This window comes from Cibotium barometz, chromosome 13, assembly GCF_041138505.1.
Source record: "Cibotium barometz isolate CiBa-2024 chromosome 13, ASM4113850v1, whole genome shotgun sequence".
Lineage (NCBI taxonomy): Eukaryota > Viridiplantae > Streptophyta > Polypodiopsida > Cyatheales > Cibotiaceae > Cibotium > Cibotium barometz.
Window position 1 is genome coordinate 53,475,299 of NC_141058.1, and position 16,905 is coordinate 53,492,203.

The window sequence follows — 16,905 nt, forward strand, 5'->3', positions numbered from 1 at the left end:
GCAATGTGAATAAATATTAAAAGCAAATCACTTACAACTAATGCAAAACATTAGTTCTATGTACCTTTAACATGCATCCTTGTGCATACTCCCATTCTTCCACCGTGATATGCAGCTCCTCGCCGTTCTCTGCTCTCTCCATTTCCTCATGCAACCAATCAACATGGATATCATTCGGAAGTGTTGCTAGATGCTTAGGTTACACCTTATGAGAGCCATGTTGCCTCCGAAAGAGAGCTCTTTTTGCTTGCCTTTTTGTCTTTGCATCCTCATATCTTGTAACCCATTTGCTCATCACATCACTATTAAGGATGCAAGTGAAATTGAGATCATCAACAGTCAATGTTCTGTCATACTTTACTTTGTCCTTTTCCTTGAGGCACAATAGAGGTCATCCTCAAGTCCTCTTCATTGCTGTATCCTGGAAAGTCATGCATTGTCCACATCAACACTGCTTTTAAGTCGAAATGTCGAGAGGAGGGAGGCCTACTAATGTCCACACCACCGCAACACCTCTCCATAGTTCCTCCAACTCATCAATCAATGGTTCGAGATAAACATCCATATGCTTGACTTTATGTTTCCCTGGAATTAGAAGGGATAACATAAGATGTCCCTTCTTGATCGCCATTGATGGTGGAAGGTTGTAATTCACCAGCACAACTGGCCACATGCTATATGCGATGCTTTTGAAACCAAATGGATTCACTCTATCCATACCTAGGCCAAGTCTCAAATTTTTGGGCTCTGTTTTAAAGCTGGGCCACTCATCTTCAATATGCTTCCAAGCAGGAGTGTCTGCGGGAATTCTCCACATGCCATCATCTGATCGATGTGAGGAATGCCATGACATGAGCTCTGCTATGGATTTGCACTTGAACATGTGTTTGATGCGAGGAATTATAGGAAAGTGTCGCAAGACTTTACGAGGTACATCAAAACTCTTCACATTTGTTCTATACCTTGCTTCACCACAATGTCGAGCCTCCTTATGCATCCCACGAAAGAGAATGCAATCATTGACGCATGCATGTATGCGATCATAATCCAATCCTCCAAGAGATGTTACATAGCGCCTTGCTATGTCTCTTGAGGTGGGTAGTCTATTCCCCTTTGAAAGCATGTTTGATAATAGCTCACATCCAATATCATCAACTAGCCCTAAACGCTAAACCCTAAACCCTTAACCACTAATTCAAATTTGCAAGTTAGAATGCTTACTTCAATAATGCGTCAAGACTTGCATTGCTCCATTCATAAACTGTTTGTATATTGAGTAGTTCAAGTGAAGCACGTAAAATAGAGAATGTGCACCCTTCAAAAACCGGTGTCAATGAAGCCTTGTAAAGATGCTCTTGTTCCATATCATCGTCATCCATACCTTTGGGATCATCCCAAAAAAGATACCGCACCATATCATCAAACACTTCCTCTTCCACAACTTCGTGGGGTGCAGGGCTATTGTCATCCCTTTCCCACTCATCTCTGACAATAGATCCCGAAGCTCCAGCATCATCTCGTCAACACTTTGCGTGCCCTCGCCGCACGTAGGGCACCATGTTAGGGTGTGGTACTGCATCCTGCTTCAATTAGAGGATATATATTACAACTCCATTAATTTGGACACCATGAGTCATTTGAATACTATCAATTTACATCTACTCACCTCTAAACCTGTTTGATTCCATTCTCTATACATGGAGATGTGATTCAAGGTAATTCGACGCGCTCGTACAATGCATCCTTGACATCGATTACACATACACTTGATCCTGTGTCCCAACCACACATCGCGCTCGTACAATGCATCCTTGACATCGATTACACATACACTTGATCCTGTGTCCCAACCACACATCGCGATTACGATGACGTATTGTCTCATCCTCACCAGAACTGCTTGAGGAGGTTGATGACATCCTATGTACAAAAGAGCAAACACATAATCATTATCAGTTTTTAATGAAAGTATAAAAAGTCTATATATCCTGTGTTGATCGCGTGTAATAGCACATCTGTACTGTTTTAAATCGCGTGTAACAAGGCGTTGTCGTGCCATGGCACGTCTATGGTGTGAAACCATGCATATGAGACTATTAAATGCAAATCTAGATGCATGGGATTAAGTGCTATGACGAGTCATTATATGATGCCCATGTACATATGTTCATATTGTAAATGAGGTTCAATAAGACAAGTTGAGGCTGAGTCAGGTCTCGAAGCTTTTGTATATGAGTGTGGTGTGAAATATGGAGCCTTATGCTTATGGTAGACCTTGTAGTAGGGATCACCCTTCTCAACATGTATGGAAATGTGAGAGCATGTATGATATGAGGAATGATTTGGAAGAATATCCTTTGGAGATATCGTGGAATGAGCAAAACAAGAAGAACTTTAATATGATATTGCACACATTCAAAGTTCTTGTGTATCCTCATAGGCAGAATGATCCCTTCAATAATATCTTCATGCCCATGGCTTTAGTAGACTTATGACATGTATATGATGTTTGATGCAGCTTTGGTCCAGGCATTTTGCGTATGAGAAGTAAATATATCATATGTATTGAAAGCTTATGAAGGGGCAGCTTGTGTGGCAGTAACAAAAAAAAGAAATATCCGAAAATAATGCAAAAGAAAGGTGGCGCATGTGTTTTTTCGAACTGGGGAAATACGAAAATTTTGCTGCAAAAGGGCGTGCGCCCGATTTCCTTGCGGGAAGCGAAGAAAAACCAGAGAAGCGGGGGGGGCGCAGCGGTGGTGTGTGCAGAAAATGATAACCAGGGGTGCCTTCTACCAGGAATTGGAAAATCAGATCGGCAGCTGCTGTATTAAGCATGTTGGGGTTAGAATTTAAAGAGGAAAATGAGTGCTATCCAAGGAGATGGTTTTCAAATCATACCTATTCTCTTCCTTGCGCAGTCTGCAGCGAAGCGGCCATATAGGGAATAGCGAAAATCAAAGAAAATTTCGCTTTGTTCTACTTTCAGTTAAGTGTTTTTTTTATTTTTGTTTACTATTACCTACGATTTGGAAAATCGTGTAGTATATAAACCTTTTAAGGTTTTGGAGAATGAGAGGAATCTGGATTTGGAGAATCGTGGAATAAAAGCATCAAAAATACAATAAGGTTCCTGGTAATTGGGTTTTGTTTTCTACTCAATTGGATTTTGGAATGCAAGTCATGGAGTTTCCTAGAATCACATGAGCATGTTATAGATATGCCATATGTCATCTTTTGTTTGTGAGTTGTTGGAATTTAAAAGCAGGTTTTCAGGAGATAAAGAGACACCTCAGATGGTTTACCGTGCCAAAGAAAAATGGAACATTGCGCTTCATTCAAGACATGCAACCTGTAAACAAGGTCACAATCAGGAATGTGGGAGCAGGTCCGATTGTGGACGAGTTTGCAGAAGCATTTGCAGGGAAAGCTATATACTCTATGGGTGATCTGTATTCGGGATATGATCAGTTTCAGCTGGATATACAAAGCAGGGACTTGACCACAATGAAAACTCCTTTGGGATTGGTAAGAATGTGTACCTTACCACAGGGAGCCACCAACTCAGTGGCACATATGATGAATGGAATGAATAAAGTCTTGCGAGACTTCATACCACAAATAACTATGCCTTTTCTGGATGATGTGCCAATAAAGGGCTGTGATGAGAAAAATAAAGATGAGGATTTGGATTCGCAAGTTTGTGGCAAATCATATAAAAGATTGTGATATGATTCTATCCAGGCTTGAAGAGGTGAATCTTACTTTGTCTGGATCGAAATCAGTATTTGGGGTTGGTGAAGTGCTAATAGTGGGGCATCTTTGTAGTACTAATGGACGCCGACCTTGTCCAGCCAAGATAGATGCAATACAAAGAATGAAAGAGATATGCATTAATGTTACAGAGCTGAGGAGATTTCTAGGTGCATGTGTCTTTTATGTTATTTGGATCCCACATTATGCACATGTAGCAGATCCTCTTTATCAACTTTTGAGGAAAAATCAAAAATTTTTGTGGAGTGCAGCACATACTAAAGCTATGCGGAAGCTGAAATATCTGCTTCAATCATCACCTACTCTAAGGAAGGTAGATTATGAGTGTGGCAGGCCTGTGATTGTTACAGTTGATACTAGTCCTACTGGGATAGGATGGGCAGTAGGGCAAGATGATGAGGATGATCACAGGTATGTAATCAGATTTGGAGCTAAGGTATTAAGCATTCGACAACGAAAATATCCGCAGATCAAGAGAGAGTTATGGGGAATAGTCACTGCTCTAAAATGTGAAAAGGAATATCTTATTGGGGCATCTGTACTTGTGGAAACTGATTGCTTGCCACTCCTTGGGATGATAGTAAGCTGCACCACTCCAGATATCGCTATGCTTAGGTGGATTGCCTATATCAAGTCATTAAATCCTGAGTTTGAGCATATTGCAGGAAAAGACAACCCAGTTTGCAGGTATGCTATCAAGAGCTAGGTATGAAGATGAAGAAGAGATGATTAGTGACATTGATGATGTAGGTACAAAGTTCTACACTATTGCATATGCAAAAGGGGACCATACTTGCCTATCAAATGCACTTGAGTCTTTTACTGAGGAAATGTATGAAGGAGATTGGTTGCTTATTGGCCAATACTTGAGTACTCTGACAAGACAGGAAAGTTGGTCTGACTCAGAATTTAAGAGGATCCGCAGAAAGGCATATGGTTATTTTCTAAAGGATGGGTACCTCTGGAAGCATCCTAAACAGAGGAATGCTATGCCACAGAGAGTCATATGTGATAAAGAGACTCAAGAGAAGCTCATGAAAGAATTCCATGAGAGTCTCTGGGCTGGACATCGAAGTGTCTGGGCCACCTTTACCAAAATAAAGGAAAGATATTGGTGGAAAGGAATGTACAAGGATATTTCCCAATATGTGGAAACATGCATGGTATGTCAAATGTACTCAAATGTGCGACATCGTGATGGCTTGCAACCAACCTACCCACCTGCCATGCACTACAAATGGGTAGTGGATCTAGTTACAATGCCTTTGGGAATTTGGCAGATGCGGTACATAGCACTTGCAAGAGAAGATTTGACAAATCAGGTAGAGGCGTGTGCTCTTAGAACAAAGAGTATAGAAATAGTATGCGAATTTCTCTTGGAAGATGTGATTTGCCGGTATGGTTGTGTTGGGAAAATAACAGCTGATAGGGGTGAACTAGATGTTGAAGAAGCAAGGGAATTCTTCTCCAGAATTGGCATTAAACTGTCCCTAACATGTGCTTACAATCCTGAGGGCAATGGTAAAAGTGAGCGAGGACATCCTCCAATCATTAAAGCTTTGGCTAAGGCATGCAGAGAAAGAATGAGAGAGTGGCCAAGGCTGCTACCATATGCTTTGTGGGCTGACCGTACAACTCGACAGGATACATGCCTGCAGAATTAATGTATGGTCAGAAGCCAGTAATGCCAGTTGAAAAAGTAGTTCCAACTTGGAATGTATTACCTTGGATGGAAGGATTGAACAGGGAAGACCTCCTTGCATTGCGAATAAGGCAGCTGGAGAGGAGGCCTGAAGATGTAGAGCTTGCTAAAGCTCGTTTGAAAGATGCAAGGTTGAAAAATAAAGAAAGATTTGATAGAAGACACAGACTCCGGCCAAAACCTATTGAAGAAGGTGATTGGGTCCTAATGTATGATAGTAGCCTTGACAACCAATTCACTGTTCAAAGAAAGTTTGCAAAAAGATGGTTTGGCCCTTACATTGTCAAGCATGTGCATGGAAATGCCACGTATACCCTGTGTGAGCTTGATGGAACAGAGATAAAAAATCTTGTAGCAGGCAAAAGGATCAAGATGTTTAAAAGAAGGCTTGACAGTGATCCTTTTGATTCACAGGGAACTCAGGATGAGAGGCTTGATAGTGAAAACATGGATATGGCTGAAGAGGAAGAGGATGATTTCCCTAATAATGTAGAAGATGAAGATGACATCCAGATATATGTGGATCTTGATGATGATTTGGCACATACCAGAGGATGTGCAGGTTTAGAGGGGGTGGATGTCGTGCCATGGCACGTCTATGGTGTGAAACCATGCATATGAGACTATTAAATGCAAATCTAGATGCATGGGATTAAGTCCTATGACGAGTCATTATATGATGCCCATGTACATATGTTCATATTGTAAATGAGTTTCAATAAGACGAGCTGCGGCTGAGTCAGGTCTCGAAGCTTTTGTATATGAGTGTGGTGTGAAATATGGAGCCTTATGCTTATGGTAGACCTTGCAGTAGGGATCACCCTTCTCAACATGTATGGAAATGTGAGAGCATGTATGATATGAGGAATGATTTTGAAGAATATCCTTTGGAGATATCGTGGAATGAGCAAAACAAGAAGAACTTTAATATGATACTGCACATATTCAAAGTTCTTGTGTATCCTCATAGGTAGAATGATCCCTTCAATAATATCTTCATGCCCATGGATGGTGAACCTAGTGGCAACTATGCTAGTGAGAGCTATTTCAAAATGGCTCTTATGAGTATGGTGGTGGTGGTTCTGCTGTTACTCAGACCTCATGGGTAAGTTGGAAACACTCAGTTATATACATGGTCTGCATGGCTATGTAAATGATGGTATGAGTGGCTCGCCAAAGGGATATGTTAATGATGTGAATGGCTACCCATGTGCATGATGTGTAGTAGCTTCTCTATGGTATCGATGGGCCAAGACAATGAATACCTCTTATGGGAGTGCAAGCATGAGGCATGCTTTAGTAGACTTATGACATGTATATGATGTTTGATGCAGCTTTGGTCCAGGCATTTTGCGTATGAGAAGTAAATATATCATATGTATTGAAAGCTTATGAAGGGGCAGCTTGTGTGGCAGTAACAAAAAAAAGAAATATCCGAAAATAATGCAAAAGAAAGGTGGCGCATGTGTTTTTTCGAACTGGGGAAATACGGAAATTTTGCTGCAAAAGGGCATGCGCCCGATTTCCTTGCGGGAAGCGAAGAAAAACCAAAGAAGCGGGGGGGCGCAGAGGTGGTGTGTGCAGAAAATGATAACCAGGGGTGCCTTCTACCAGGAATTGGAAAATCAGATCGGCAGCTGCTGTATTAAGCATGTTGGGGTTAGAATTAAAGAGGAAAATGAGTGCTATCCAAGGAGATGGTTTTCAAATCATACCTATTCTCTTCCTTGCGCAGTCTGCAGCGAAGCGGCCATATAGGGAATAGCGAAAATCAAAGAAAATTTTGCTTTGTTCTACTTTCAGTTAAGTGTTTTTTTTTATTTTTGTTTACTATTACCTACGATTTGGAAAATCGTGTAGTATATAAACCTTTTAAGATTTTGGAGAATGAGAGGAATCTGGATTTGGAGAATCGTGGAATAAAAGCATCAAAAATACAATAAGGTTCCTGGTAATTGGGTTTTGTTTTCTACTCAATTGGATTTTGGAATGCAAGTCATGGAGTTTCCTAGAATCACATGAGCATGTTATAGATATGCCATATGTCATCTTTTGTTTGTGAGTTGTTGGAATTTAAAAGCAGGTTTTTAGGAGATAAAGAGACACCTTGAAATGATGGAATTGGTGTCACTTGATGTATGTAATGTAAATGGTCACATGTATGTGGGAAATTTTTGAAGATTATGTTATGCCTACATGTGATTGGTTTGAGGGATTTGGAAAAAGGAGCCAGTAAATCTATGCTTGGAAAGGGACAAGCACTTGTTGATACACAATTTATGTGCAATCATCAGGCTGAATTCAGGGATGTATTGAGGTGAATTTGCACATGTTTATGACATCAAAAATGGAGATGGCTTATGCTCCTTAGAGAGTTATGTGTGTGAGTTTCCTTGTGGGGAATAGAAGCTACTCTCACAGCTAGAAGTCCCGCGCTTTCCCAGCGACACCCACCACGTCACGACAGCGTCTAGCTGTGTAAAATCGCGTGTATGAACGCGGCTGTTTATTATACATGCGAATATACACGTGCTCCTACATGCGACCACCTGTTTATACCTAACACATAACCCACCGCCTTCTCCAAAAATCATTTTCAAACTCCATCTTTCCTCTCCTTTGTCGCCACCAAATCTTCCCTCTTCCAACACAGAACTAAAGCCAAGTGCTAGGAGCAAACACGGGTGCAAGGAGCAGACAGAGGTGAAGGAAACCAGCCAAAAAGAAGACTCACTTTTTGAGAAGTGAGTCAGTTTGTCCTTTGTCCTGTCTCTTTTCTTCCATTTGTTGATGCAATTGTCTCTTTTCCTTATGCGATTGTCTCTGTCCTTCTTTGGTCGTGCCTGCTTCAGTATTTTTGTGAACGATAGTGGCAGTCTGGGCTTTCTTTTTAAGAAAGACTAGTCGGTGGTCTGTCGTTTTCAAAAAAGTTTTTGCACAGGCTGCGTGTACGAGCGCATGTTTGTCTGCGTGTGTACCCTATTTGCATAGATTGTTCACGCGCAGATACACGCGTTTTTGGATGGGTTTTTACACGCGACTGTGTTTGTCCTTAAAGTTCACCCATGCTTGCGTGTCTTGCTTGTCCTCTTGTCTAGCTTGCATGTTTGGTCATCCAAAGCATACAGATTTTTGATCTAGCTCAAGAGAGAGATGATCCCATCTGCATATGGCTGGCCTTCACAAAATCATATGTGCTAGCTTGCATGTTTGGTCCTCCAAAGCATAGAGATTGCCGATCCAATCAAGAAAGAGACGATCCACTACCTAGCATTTTGTTACTACCTACCTATGGGCATTAATCATGTAGGAGGATGCATTAGTTTTGTAGCATTTTGTTACTAATTTGGCCACCTAGCATCGCACATGAGGAATCATCTTGTAAGCAGTTTCCAAGCCACTCCATAGCTAGTTGTCATCATGTGGAATCATCAAGCATGTATAGGAACAACCTTGATCAAGATGCTGCATAAAGTTTGTGCTGTCAATCTTCATCTTTGTGCTTTGATACATAAAGTGATTCCCTTCATGGTGACTTCCCGGCATCGCCATTCCCTTTATCGCCTCTCATAGTAGCTCTTATCACCATCCCCTTCATGGATCCTTCATGTATATACTTTTATTTTTGCAGATTCTTCATGGATCCTGGTTCTTCATCCGATCCATTTGCGTATGGCACTTGGATCATGGAGATGCTAAATCATTTTGGGCGCCATCCTGGTCTAGTTGAGCTTATAGAGTACATGTATGCCCATCCCCCTCCTCGATTCCCTGGTATGGTCACCCCGCCCCCGAGTATCCATGTCACTCCACTACCGTCTATGCCTGCGAGAGTCCGGCGAGACGGCATGTAGCTTCTCCTCTTCCATGCCCGCCGAGGAGACATACCCCATCCCAGACACACTCACGCACACCCTCCCAGGCACCGTCACATCAGGGCTCACAGCCACCATCACGTACTCCCTCACAGCCATAGTCACATACACAATCCCCCAATCGTGACTCCACCCGCAGTACAGAGGAGAGCAAACGCCGCAGAAGGGAGAGTGGGAGTGGAGGATGCAGCGGGTGCTTTGGTGGGGGAGGTAGTAGGGGCGCACGCGGTGAGAGAGGAGATAGAGGGAGAAGAGTTAGAGGAGACAGTGAGGATGAGGAGGAGGTGAGAGAGGTGGAGGGAGTGATTTACTATGATGTGACGGATAGGGATGGGGTAGTGATGGATGCAAGGGGGAAAGAGGTAATGGAGTGCATGCGTGGGGTAGTTTCAAACTTGTACAGAAATTATTTTATTAAATTTAAAGATCAAAATAGCCGATTAGTTGGGGAGGTGATAGATACTGTACATAGTCGGTACCCAATTCTCCCACATGCGACATTCTCGGGTGTATGGGGAAGGACGCGAATAAGGGAGATCTTAAGTAATAAAAGATCTCACCTTAAGAAGCTCGCGTACGATGATGGGCTAAATGTAGCTGCGGGTGGCTATCCTGTCGAGAAACCTGCCACTGCGCACAAACGCGACTGGAAGGAGGCAAAGAAACGAGCAGAGGGTGGCGTGAAAAGCAGGTAGCATGTGGAGGCGACGGATCCAGATGGAGACCATTGGATCTTTGCATTTGGGATCTGGCGACATCGAGTCATGGGAGGCAAAGTTCGTAAGTATCTTGCCACTTTATCTGATTGTTTACTTAATTCATTGATTCTATGATTGTTTTAATCTTACAAATTGTGTTGATTATGTTACAGCGAGACGGGTTATGGGGAGGAAGCCCACAGCCCACGATACTAGGTATGCTCACTGGCATAGCAAACATGACACGTGGGCCCTCTTCAGAACCGAGGGACGTATCTGGGTCTGAGTAGTACTCAGACTTATAGTATCACATTCCATATTGAGGATGTGGTTGTATATATATTTTTGTAACTAAAGCCATGGGCTTTTTTAGACAAACCAATTTGATTTTGTATATATTTGTTTATAATTGAAGCCATGGGCTACTTCGACATATGGACTCCCTTGTATATATGTGTACACATAAAATTTTGATAGTAATATTGAATCGTGAATTGATAGTATTGCATTCATGTCTGTCTTGAATCGTGTATTGACAATGTATGCATTCATGTCGTTCTTGAATCGTGTAATGACAATGCACTAAATCTTCCTCATGGATGGTGCAATGCCCCCAAAAAAAAATCCAGAGTGCTATTGGGTGCTGGAATGCTGGAACAGCATTTCGGTACCAAATAGCACTCTCTGGATTTTTTTTTTGCTCTGTTTGCATGTATAGACGTGTCAACTCTGTAAAAGTCACTTGTATATACGTGGATAGTCTGTGAAATGCGCGTGTATAAGCACAGTTAAACTGACAAAACGCATGTATAAGCCCTTGTATCAGCACGTCTGACTGCGTCTATACACGCGCTTTTACACGCATGTCTCTGGCCGCGATGATACACGCGCCCCCGACTTTTTTTCCACAAGTCATTTTCCACGACTAGGAGCGCAGGTATGAGCCCGATCCCTTGTAGTGGGACGCATATTATCTTACGAAAACATTGTTTCCATGGCTGTGTGGATGGGAAGTAAATCATGATTACCTCAATTATACTAGAAAATTTTCTATCAACAATCTCGGGGAGGACAATCTTTCAAGACTAGTTTTTGATTTCTACACAGAAGTTGGAGATGGAAGCGAAAGATGAGTGACAACGTTTACTTATTAGATATTAAAGAAGATCTTTTTTACACTATGTATTCAATACGTAATATTTTGGTGTACCACTGAAATCTATATGTGATTAGGGTAACCTCTACATTTAAGTCTATGCTTCATCATACACCACATGTAATCTCTCTATACATCATCATACACTACATGGTTTTTGACATAGAAGAATCTTCTTAGTAGTAGCAGTTGTTTTAGAGGTAGTGTACCACTTTTCTACCACTGAAAAGTGGTAAACTAGCATTGAAATCTATATGTGACTGGTGTAACCTCTAAGTTTTAGTCTATGCTTCATCATACACCACATGTAACCTCTCTATGCATCATCATACACTATGGTTTTTGGCATAGAAGCATCTTCTTGCTAGCACTTATTTTAGAGGTAGTATACCACTTTTCTACCACTAGAAAGTGATAAACTACCACAAAAATGGTATACTTAAGAAGCATCATCATTCACTGCATGGTCTTAACTTGGAAGCATCTTCTTACTAGCACTTGTTTTAGAGGTAGTATACCACTTTTCTACCACTAAAAAGTGGTATACTTAAAAATCATCGTCAAATTTCACTACATGGTTTCAACTTGGAAGCATCTTCTTACTAGCACTTTTTTTTTAGGTGTATCAACACTTGTCAGTGGTAGTACACCACTTTTCAACCACTAAGAAGTGGTGTACTACCACTCAAATGTGCCTTATGTAGGCAACAAAATAACATAAAAGGGAGCATTGAAATAGTAACTCTATTTGACTTTTACTCGAAGGTAAATGTAACTCTAGATCCAACCTTTGAACCTTTACACACAGTCTAATGCTGATGGATGATTATTTGTTATTTCTAATATCATTTTAGATGGTAAAACCGACATCACATGTCCCACTATGACATGGCATACTCGTATTAGTGCCAGCCTGCCACACAACAAGTTGGTATCGTCAACTTGAAATTAGAGAGGAGAGATTAATAATCTTCGAATAGTCAAAGCATTCAAGAAGCACTCGAATGTGCATATCTGAGAGTGTAGAAAGGAGAGGTTAATAATCTTCGAGTAGTCTCAAAGATTTAGACAAAGGATGTGTGTAAACACCTCGTCGCTGGGGGAAGCACTCCGCCGAGGCATCTTATAAATATATAGATACACGTAGTACATACCTACTTACATATATATGGTGGTGCGTGTCCGTGTCTTTGGAAGTAGTGCTGAAGGCGTCTTATAAATCTATGGTGGTGTGCGTCCCTTTTACTTCTAATTCCCATTAAAGACATAGGGTTGTGTGTGTCCCTTGTACTTTCGATTACCCTAAAAGACATCGCAATGTTATTAGGTAATGAACCACACATAACATACCGTGTACATGAATACATGCGTTGTGCACAACATCGAGTCGCTATATAGTAATAAGACATAAAGCGAGAATATAATAATTGTCCCAGTATGACATGGAATACTCATGTTAGTGAGAGCCTGCCACACAAGTTGGTGTAATCAAGATTGAGTTGTCGTCTTAGAAATTAGAGAGGAGAGATTAATAATCTTTAAATAGTCAAAGCTTTTGAGAAGCACTTGAATGTGCATATCTGAGAGTGTAGACAGGAGATGTTAATAATCTTCATGCAGTCTCGAAGCTTTTGAGAAAACATGTAATGTATGTAAAAACCTTGCCGTGGGTGGCAACACTGTGCCGAGGCATCTTATAAATATATAGATACACATACATATATATGGCAGTGCGTGTCCATGTGTTTTGAAGTAGTGTTGAAGGTATCTCATAAATATATGGTGGTGCATTAGGGAAAAAGGGAGCTCATTTTGGGGCCCTGTAAGAAATTCACTATTTTTTGATTTATTTCTCTCCTAAAAGACCTCAAAAATAGTAAAATACAGAAACGTGGCTCAAAACTGTCAGTAAGGACTACAGAACTGTCAGTTCAAAAAGGAATAAGATAATCTTTTGTCTAACTAACACGATTTTGCATTGAAGCGATTACACCATCTTCACATCAACTTAGAAGAACAATATGCTCCAGCACAAAAAAGACGAAAGGATATGGTGCTGAATGCTCAACAACGGGAAAATATGAGAAGAGAAGGGCTTCAACATATTGACTTATGGTGTAATGGAAGCATATATCCAAAATGTCTAGTAAAAAACTTTACACCTCCATTTGTCAATCCAACCACACTACTGAGGTTTGTGGGCGATGGATAAAATGGACTTCTTGGTTATATTTCAGTGCAGTCTGCATTTGCAAAAAAATATAAAACGATGTACCTATAAGAAAAGGGGGCCAGGATGCAAGAGATAGCCATTCGTGCAAAATTGGAGCAGCAGTTGCAGAATGAAATTGAGGAGCATTCAAAGAGTAAAAAAGAGTTGACAAGAGCAAGAAGGAAGAGAACCGTGCTTGGAGACAGACTACGAAGCAGGAAGATTAAAAACATTGCAAATTTGAAGGCTGGGGCTGGTGGATGCAAGCGAAGAATTCAGGAAGCAAGGCTAGTTTGAAATTTTTCATTTTTTATACTCAAAAAGGCTCTCAAATGATTATATCTATTTTGTCCATTAATGCAAAACAAGAATGGAGGTGTTGAATGATATAGGCATATTGTGTTGTTACTATAGGAAACTATTGGAGCCTGCAAAAGAAAATATGGATCCCAACCTTCTTCCTGTTAAACAAATGAAAGGATTGCTTTCTTGTGGTGTAGGAAAAGGTTTGATTGAAGAAAAAAATACAAAACAATCAAACGCAATGTTGTAGAGGACTTTGTATCCAATAATCAAGTTGATGGCACTACAATCCAAGAGGCTCTTGATGTTAGTGGAGTTAGCAGGAAGGGATATAGTTCGATTTTCCATGCGATATCCTCAACTTTGAGAGATCAAAGGATTAAACGCGTTTTACTGCCAAATCCAGCAATCGTGTGGAGGATAAGAGGTCATTTGAATGAAAGTATAGATGAGTTTATTAGGTAATATATCCATATTGAAGAAATATTTCTTGGTGGTAAAGGAACCACTGTGTATGACCCTTGGAACAATATATTTGTAGATCTACAACAACTTCAAAGAAGAATTGTCGAGTTTTATGGAATAACATTTGAGAAGTGCAAAGGCATTTTGAAATTTGTCATCAAACTGGATGAGTGTGAGGTTGTAAAGGAAAAGAAAATGGAAAGGATTACTATTACATTGATGAATGGAGCACTTGATACATCATTGACTGAAGCGAGTTCGAAGTATTTTAGTGTGCAGTCGGAGAAACACATATGGTGGTTAGGCTCGTTCCAGGTATGATCATTTTTTGTTTCGTACTTGATTTTAGTCATTGTTTTCAAATCTTTTATAGTAAGACTTTTGTTTTCTATAATCACAAGTGAAGACAGAAGACCATGAAACACTAGATTGGGTGTTTCACCAACACAAAAATACCAAGAATAATTAAAAGACAAGTGCAAGGAGAGAATCTCCATGTTGCAAGAAAAGGTGATTTTCAAGTAGAGTGGCACATGGCGGGGGATCTTAAAACACTTAAGTGCATGTATAACGTTAGTAAAGGAGGCAACTCAAAGTCTCCTTGTCTTTACTACAAAGAATCAGCTCAAGTAATGGATTCCAAATGGTGGAAGAGAGCACCTAATAGAGATAAAGTTGACCCTGACTTCAAGGCCATTCTTGACATTCCACTATGTAATGTTCACATATGCACATTGCATGCTCTATGTCGAATTATTGAGAAATTGGTATTTTTGTATATTGGATTTGCTTGGAAACTCCGTCCCAAAAAAAATAGAAAGGATGCTCTTCAAGCATTGGAAAAAGTGTTATCCGATATAGGTCTGCATGGAGGTGATGTTCATATCACAAAGGATTTTAAAAAGTCTACCAATGGCAAGGAGGTACCAATCAAGCCCTCTATTGATGGTGTTAAGGCAAGAAGATTCTTGTCTCGATCCAAACACAGTAGTAAGCAAGTAAGGCAAGGTAGAATAGTTTCAAGGATTAATTATGGATTGTGGAAGCAAGTCCATAATGCCGTGAAAGATCATGAGGCAGATGGGGAAGCACGAAATGTGAAGGCAGAGGTGTGGAGGTCTCTTGATCAACTCTTCATGTTCTGTGACAATGTAACATGGACAAAGAGTGATTACAAGAACTTTGAAGAGGCAATTAAACATTTTGGGAAGTCAATGAAAGATGCGTGGATAGCCTGCAATATAACTCACTACATGGTAAAGTTCTGTCTTCTTCTTTTACTTAAGTGTGATCCTCTTTTTTTTTTATAACTTACTATGCATTCTTATGTCTTTGGTGAAAACAACATATCATCTACAACCACCTTCCCTATTTTGTCAAAAAGTATGGATGCCCAGCAATTTGGTCTACCCAAGGCATGGAGAAGTCTCACTACATGGCACGTAATGCATTTTTCAGACACACACAACACTACGGAGGGAGTCAAAAGGCAAATAGTCTGAAAGAAGTCTTCCAATGGTTTTACTGAGGCATTCTACAGAGACTGCATGCTAAAAGAAAAGTTGCTAGTTCCAAAGTCAAGCTTGCTTTTATTCTAGGCCAAAAGCAAAGACGAAGACAAACTTTGGACAATTCAATGGCAGCAGAGAGACATAGACAATGGAGGGATTCGAAGATATATTTAGTAGACAATGGAGGGATTCGAAGATATTTAGAAACCATAAATGGACAAGTAAACATGAATAGCAGTTTGTAACTTATTGGTGTTATGTCCACATGTTTTCAAACTCAATCAATAGATTTTTATTTTGTGGAACAAGTGACTCTTGGTGTTATGCCTATATGTTTTGAGACTCCATCAAAAGTATTTCTTTTGTGAAACATGTGATCTATATTAACTATCATCAATACATCCATGAGCTACACACAAAAAATTCAATCAATACTACTTAATTATGCTAGACACACTATTGATCCTTACCAATAAGGTACTGAGTGTCAAATGCTTTTAGAAGCTACTGAGTGTGGGAAGAGTACTGAAGTGTCGTACGGTGATGGGACAAATGCAAAAGGGTACTGATCGTCCGTACGGACAAGGAACTGATGAGGATCAAAGACTTTGTACAAATCAGTTCAACTTCAACATAATGTTTGTGCTATATTTGATGACTAAATCCTATTACTCCCAGGGCCTGCCAATCGGAACTCTCTTTTTGATCTTGATTGGACTCTTTTTCTTCCTTGTTGGCTTGATGTCGACTGTCTGTTTATCAATGCTTGCCTCTGTTGCTTGTCTGGGGAGGGGTATCCTTGTCTGGGGAGGGGTATCCTTGTCTTCAGCTATCTCCACATGTTCTTCTTCTTGGATTGTGTCGCCTGATGCAATCATGGGTGGCTCTTGAAACCTTATGAGCTTGTGTTTTCCATAGCCCTCCAGACATTTGGGCTCCTTAACACCACATGCTGATGCATAAGAAGTATAAGACAAAAAGTAAGAGGCCCTAGAGGCCTGCTTATTCACATAATCCCCAAATATATCTATGGCTTTCAACCTCTCTATTAAAATGATCTTTTCCTTTTGCCATGAAAGATCATGTCCACCTAAAACCCTAGACAAACATTTAAAGAAGTAAACAATGGCTTCTCCATTGTTTCTCAAGTGCCTATGGTAAATCAAGATCTTAGCACTGCCTAGATCATGAATATAATGAGCTAGGCTT